This window comes from Leuresthes tenuis, unplaced genomic scaffold (genome assembly GCF_036924035.1).
Source record: "Leuresthes tenuis unplaced genomic scaffold, fLeuTen1.0.hap1 SCAF_10, whole genome shotgun sequence".
Classification (NCBI taxonomy): domain Eukaryota; kingdom Metazoa; phylum Chordata; class Actinopteri; order Atheriniformes; family Atherinopsidae; genus Leuresthes; species Leuresthes tenuis.
The window spans coordinates 8293373-8299726 of NW_027325364.1; positions in this window are offsets into that span (position 1 = coordinate 8293373).

Here is a 6354-nt window from a genome sequence, read left to right on the forward strand (position 1 = left end):
AAAAATACAGAAGATGTTTATTTTCTATAAATAAGTATTTTATTTTTCCTCAAACATGGGCACAATGTCTACATCCCAAAGTACACACTTTACATTTCATTTTTTATTTTTGGGACAGATACACAAATGTGTTTGGGTGCACAAGAGTTTGACTTCAGTAGGAAACTGTTCTTCTTCTCTTGTTTTACTTTTGAGATGATTGTTTCAACCAGTGATAAGTCCAGTGGCTGCCATTCCCCTCTATTTTATTTATATTTTATTTGGTTTTACATAGACACCAAAGCCACTTCTGGTTAATAAGTGAAATACCTAGTTAGGTTTTGAGAAAATGCACGGTTTGCCACTAAATGTGCCTGCTTATTTAATGCCTAGCTATAAGGGATTCCAGAGTACTGTTTAGTAACTTGAGTAATCTAAGTAGCGCAAAAAGATACCTAGAATGACAGTGGTGTTAATCTGTGCAGAGTTTAAATTGTGAAGGATGGTAAGAGAGTCTTAACACATCATGAAAAGGACTGTTAATATGGCCTTTGGGAAAATGTACTAAAAGAGATACTGCTACTTTGGAAATCTGAAAAAATCTTAAACAGAAATACAATCTAACAATATTGATCATCATGTAATGTTGTGGGGAGCCGTGGACAAGCCACCGAGAATCTGCGGTGATGTGGTGGTTATCACCATCACCTCACAGCAAGAGGGTTCCTGGTTGGAGTCCTGGCAGGGGCCTTTCTGTTTGCATGTTCTCCCCATGTTTGCCAGGCTTCTCTCTGGGTATTTCAGCTTCCTGCCACTGCCCAAAAACATGCATGTCAGATTTATTCTACAATTGACCCTGTGAGTGGAGTGTAAATGGTTGTTTGTCTCCATGTAGCCCTGTGATGGACTGGCGATGTACCCCACCTCTTGCCCAATGACAACTGGGATAGGCTCCAGAAATTAAGCAGGTATAGAAAATGGATGGATGAATGACTGGACTGCGAGTGATGCGTTTCTCCAATAATACATATTAAAATGAGCCTTTAGTTGATGAAAGACCTGTTGCTATCAATTACCCACATTTAAATGTGAAATCTATCTCACAAGAAGAGGCAGGAACAAAATGTGCTTTGACGACTTGAGCACATCAGAAAGCTAATTTGAGAAGTGCACTGCTTTGATAAGTGCCCTTTTCTTTCTTATGTCATAACTCTGTGTGTCTGTGTGCATACAGCATGTTAATACAACATTGCATTTAGCCAGGTTTTAAAGAACAGCTGAAGCTAATAACCTTGAGAGTTCTTATGTAAAACCAGATACTGATGCCAATATGATGATGGAAACACAACAGGGAAACTGTGTGTTTTGGATGGTAAGAGGAGCTGGGTTTTTTTTCAGTTACACAATCGCTGGCATGACAGGATGCAACTGTGCTAAAACAAAGCCGTCTGCAGGGCCTCTTTAAATATGAGAGGAACACGGAAGAACGTATGAAAGCAAAAGAGTTTATGCAACATGCAAGTCATCAAATTACAGCAGGTCACTGATAGAAAAACAACGCACTTGTTTATACAAAAAAAAAACCTGCAAGTGCTTGTGTGTTTGGCTATTTTAGGGTTCTGCTTGCTATTCTTCTGAATCGTGTGTTCAGTTTTACAGGTGACTGGATGATCCAACTGTTTGGGACTATTCATCTCTGTTTAAACTGAAGCAGTTCGACACACCTTCCCAACAAATCATGTGACATAATACATTTCCATTTGGGCTGGTTTTCTTTTGCATAAACAGCATGTGATCAGACTTTTTATGAAACACAACAACATCTTAACCAAAGAGATCACAAGGGGTTGATGAAGTTAGAAAACAAAAAAAAATGGAACTGACACAGACTTTATCATTACTATAATTCTACTCTGACAAATAGTTTTTTTCTTGAACATCTATAATAGTAAACTAATGCTTCAAACAAGTGAAATCTGAACTCATCCCCAATCTTTGCTTTGAGTGTGAAGCACTTAAAGACTTTACATAATCTTGCTGCATTTAATTAGATGAAAGATAAGAAGTTTGAGGGAGCCATTTTGAGGATGAACAGCTCGTTTAGGTTTTCAGAATGTGTGGATGAGGAATATGAGTCATGTTTTTAGATGAACAGTGTGGCACTAAAACTTTATTAGTTTTCTTTTTACACCTTTCTAAAACAATGTTCCAACAATGTCCCAACAATGTCCCAGCATTGGCTGGACAATGGTGTGGTGGTTACTCTTGCCAGCACAGGTTCCTGGTTAAAATCCTAGCTCAGGCCTTTCTATGTGGAGTTTGCATGTTCTCCCCGGGTATATGTGAGTTCTCTACAGATACTCCAGCTTCCTCCCTCTGTCCAAGAATTAGAACAAATAAACCAGGCTGGCTAGTGTCTTCAAGCGGTGGTGGTAGAGGATATGTTGCATAACTTGTTTGCTATTCATTGTTATTTATCGAAATTTCTTGTCAGGAATGAGTTCCTGGAAATCCAGTGGATGTAGAACCTTGACTCATCAAATAAGATATCTGTGATTGAATAAGATTTCAAAGTTTCAAATCAGACAGAACAGCAACTCAATTTCCAGTTACTCTTTAAATGCAAAATTCTTCTACTGAAGCAACATACGAGAAAGCCAACAAGCAGATTTACTACTGTTAATAAAAATATATACATAATTATTTAACATGCTGTCTTACATTAGCTCAGGCCAAGAAGCTGATCTGCTCAGCCTACAGTTCCTCCATCGATGAACCGATCAACACACTGACAGCTTAAAAGAGAAAAGCACATGTTTTAATTTGATATTCTGTGTAATCGTTGCCTTGACCTTCAATATCACACTACCCCAGGTTTGTCTGACATTGGACACAGCAGAGTGCTTAGAGCAAAGGGCAGCGGGGTTCATGTCGCACCCCTTTACCCATTCAAAACATGGCCATCCACTTCTCATAGTCTCGTGCCTCTGTCTTTACATTCACGTCTATTTTGGTATGGAACATTCTGTGAGCATTTACACATGCATCAGCTCTATTAAGTTCAACAAACCCCGCCCCCCTACACATGCACACAGAGACACACATGCACAGAGGTGGAATTTTTATGGTTTGATCCAAGTCACAACAGGAGCTTAATCAACAGGCTTCTAGGTCAGTAAGTTACGTGGACACGAGTGGAAATGAGCATGTGCGAGGGGGATGTTAAGATGCAGTCGATGGGGATCTGAGAAGAAGGACAAGCACAGGTGTATCGTGTCATGTGTAATGACCACTGGGTTCACCTGTACAGATCTCTGACAGTAATGCATATGCATATGTGATATATGTAATGCAATGTATAGAACACTAACGAGTGTATTTAGTGAAGAACTATTTTAAACAGCTTGCACCGCTTTTTCTTACCTTTTTACAGCTTTTTAATCCGCTATTCTTGAAATTCAAAACTTCCAGACATTATTTAGATAAAATTACACTGAAATGCCTCTCAGATATACGAATTGGTGGAAAATAGTAGTGCATTTACTCACAGTATATACAAGACTTAGGTATTTATACTTTTGTTGACTATTTTATTTTTCTGCTATTTTGTAGGTTTTAAAGAGAAATGTACCTTTTGGCAGCTTCTGCAGTGGTTAGCACCATTGCCTCATAACAACAAGGTCCCTTGTTTGGACCTCAAGCACTTTTCTGGGCGGAGTTTGCTTGTTCTTCCTGTGCCTGCATGAGTTTTCTTCAGTTTCTTCCCAAGGTCAAAAGTTACACATGTAAGATTATGAGGTTATTCTAAATGGCCTGTTAAAGTATGTGCACGAATGTTTCTCTGTGATGACCTTAGATGGACTGATATCTTTCCCAGGTGCACCCCATGTCTCGTTCAAAGACGTCTGGAAGCTCCACCTCCTTCCCTCAACTCTAAACAGTATAAAGCAGATATAGAAAATGACTGAATGGAAGGATGGATGAACGGATTAGGGATAGAACATGTTTGACTGTTTTAATGAGATTTTTCACAACCTAAAAACGATTGAATTAGCTAAAATATTTGATACAGTATATTGTTAGAGATGTTACAGGATACAAAGATAAAAACCTTCTCCACCTCGAAGAGCAACTACATTCAAGTATTACTTTAACTGCTCCATCAATTATCACATAATCAACAATATAACAACATTACTATTAACGGTAATTCTTCCTGCATAATTAGTTATTTCAATTTGAAAACAATGAATACATCTGCAAAAGCTCTTCTGTCCTTTGTAAAAAGTTATTCTTTAATGCAAGAATTAGGCTCATAATGAAGCATTTTTGCTCACTTAAGATGTTTTGTAAGTAATGCTTATATACTGTACTGCTACATAGATAAAACTGTACCGCAGGGTTTGAAATAACTTGTATTTTTACTGCACACTTTGCTCCCCTTACTTGAATGAATCCACTGAATACTTCCTCCATCACTGACAGCAGGTTTCCTTTTAGAAAGCACTATACTGAACTGCTGCTGCTTGACAGATGAAACTAGTTTAAAGTTGTTGGCTTGTGCTTGTGTAACACTTGTGTTAACGTTCTGGTTGATCTAATGACATTCCTCTGGTTGTATTTCTGGCTGCTCGTGTGGATTTGTTGACAAGGGGAATCTAATCTGAGTGACATATCCAAAGAGACTGCTATCTTGTCCCTCCATCTACACTCACCACAAAATGCTTCACCCTCTGCAGGTTAAATGTCTGCTTGGACAAAAGGGGCTCAGCTGTTTCAGTTACAGATTTAGCTTTCACCAGACCAAAATCTTAAAATCAGCTGTGATCTCTGGCACAGCAAAGGAAACTGCTGCAAAAAATCTGATTCTCGTGAAATTGTGTGCTTTTAAATAAAAAAGTAATCTGTATAAATAGACAGTGATCTGCAGTTGTTAACGTCTCTGATCATTTTGACGCCTGCATGTGACACTGTGGCACATGCATGTATGTGATAGACTTGATTAGGTAATGCTCTCTGTGTTCTGTACATTTTGTTCCACATCCCTCAGGCAACACACTTGAGGATGGGATTATTTTGCTGTCGCCCCCCAGTGGTCAATAGAGGTGGGTATCAGTAATTACACGACCAAATAAGGATCAATCACATAAGGCACACACACACACACACACACACACAAACACACACACACACACAGTACTGTAGATGACACAGGCATCTGAAATAAATCTTTCAAAGCAACTTTATGAGTAAATAGATAGACAAATAAAGTTATTTGTTCATCTCTTTATATCCATCACTAAATCTATCTCACAGTACTATCATCATTGTCTGGTGTTTGCAACATTAGAGAGAGTAGACCCCAACTAATATATATGCATTCAAATAAAAACATTTAAATACACAGATCACTTGCACAGAGGGTGTACAGATATAAACTGCTTTGAGATAAAACATTGGTCCTGTACTCCCAAAGAACTTTGGCCTGAAATCCAACACTTACAATGTAGAAAGCATACGATTTACAGTAATAAGAATAATAAATAATGATCAACTACTAACAATCAAACTCATGTATTTATCTATGGTTATTGTTGTTTGATATAATGCTAGAAACAAACATGGCTAAGTTAAGATGGGAAAACTGCTTCAAGGTACAGCGCACTAAAGTAATTGTAACAGAACTCTTGAGCCATCTGGTGGTAATCTGGAGCTGTCTGGAGAACAAAGACAGTGCACAAAGAACAGTAAGTCTTTAAATAAGCAAATGAAAGCAGTGGTTAATAAAATAAGTCATTAAAAAAAAGCAGGTTTGCGTTAACAAGGCTGTTTAAATGAGCACAAGGGGGATTACGCAAAAAAACAGGATGATGGGAAAAAAATGCATTTGATAAGACATTTAAGGAACAAGTCAAAAACAACAACACAAAAAAACTATTCATATTCCATTATAACATAGAAATATATGATTTAAATATTCTTAAAGTATAAACTGCTCCTGTATGTTATTAATATATAATAATATAATATTTTATAATATATATGATGGTGGTCTTGTTTTGCTTACATACTGTCTAATACCATGGTAACCAGGGTATGAACTTGGGCAGTACAAATAGCTGTTTCTCCATCTTTCTTTAGCTTTCTTCTGACTGGTATCAGGACGCTTCCATAAGGCCCTGACCCGAATGAAAGAAGTATCCGAGTAGCAGTCATGATAAGAGCTGGTTGAGGACAGGCTGATGCTGAAGTGGGGTGTGAAGATGCTGAGGAGACTATGGAGTGGAACTGTAACCCCTTAGTATTGATTGTCTTGCCTACAATGAAAGTGGGAATTACAAAAAATTCAGGCTTTGAAGTAATCATTCTCTCCAG